The sequence below is a fragment of the Odontomachus brunneus genome, unplaced genomic scaffold (genome assembly GCF_010583005.1).
Source record: "Odontomachus brunneus isolate Ranch 3 - 2012 unplaced genomic scaffold, Obru_v1 Obru_scaffold_032, whole genome shotgun sequence".
Taxonomy (NCBI): domain Eukaryota; kingdom Metazoa; phylum Arthropoda; class Insecta; order Hymenoptera; family Formicidae; genus Odontomachus; species Odontomachus brunneus.
This window is the reverse complement of record NW_022639482.1, coordinates 1,592,854-1,593,769: the sequence shown is the minus strand read 5'-3', so window position 1 is coordinate 1,593,769 and position 916 is coordinate 1,592,854. Positions and strand designations below refer to the sequence as shown.

The window sequence follows — 916 nt, the reverse complement described above, 5'->3', positions numbered from 1 at the left end:
ATAATAACTAAATACTCGGGTACTTGGAACAAGAAATCGCGACTAATACTCGAATCCATTTGTCATCTATTATTGATTTATCTCTCATTTTTCTAAGAAATTATATTAAAATATTTATAATTATGGAATTTGTATACTCAAGTAAATTTGAGAAACAATCGGAAATACCCAAAAAACTTGGATATTTAAATAGTACCTAAGTATCAAGATATCTAGATAATTCGCAACACTAATATTTTTCTTGTTATCTGTTTGCGAATTACATATATTTCATATTAAACATATATTTTACATTATTGTAGGAATGGGATTTTAAGCAACCTGTTAGTGGCCTAACGTATTTGATATTACTCATCTCTCTTACATTCAACATATTCATATTTTGTTATATAGGTGAACTTTTAGTGGAACAGGTACTTCCGTTATTACTTCCGTACTATTGCACTATTTTTTTTTCAAATAATAGATATGAAATAATCTAAAACAATTTTCTATCGATAATCTAAAACGATAGTTGCCTATAACAGAATTGTAAAACAAATCTTGTAACAGGCCATGAAAATATGTGAGAGCTCATATATGATCGATTGGTATCGGCTACCTGGAAAAAAAAGTCACGCCATCATCTTGATCATTTGTATGTCCAACGCGACCACCAAATTTACCGCTGGAAATATAATCGATTTGTCCATTAGTAGCTTCGGAGACGTGAGTATTATATCGACATATTATGATTATAATACCACAGCTGATATTAATACTTTGTTGCACATGTATATAATTTTCATATGTTTAAAATATTTCAAAGTACAAAATAATAAAAATGCAAAGTTATAAAATTATTTTTATAATAAAATAAAATATCAGCACATTGGGCAATTGAAATAAATACTGTTGATTAACCATTATGTCAATA

At 27.6% G+C, this 916-nt stretch overlaps 1 pseudogene; it reads left to right on the top strand.

The window, feature by feature from the left end:
- The window catches only part of LOC116843430, a 6,768-nt pseudogene that overhangs the window by 5,558 nt on the left and 294 nt on the right, over positions 1-916 (top strand).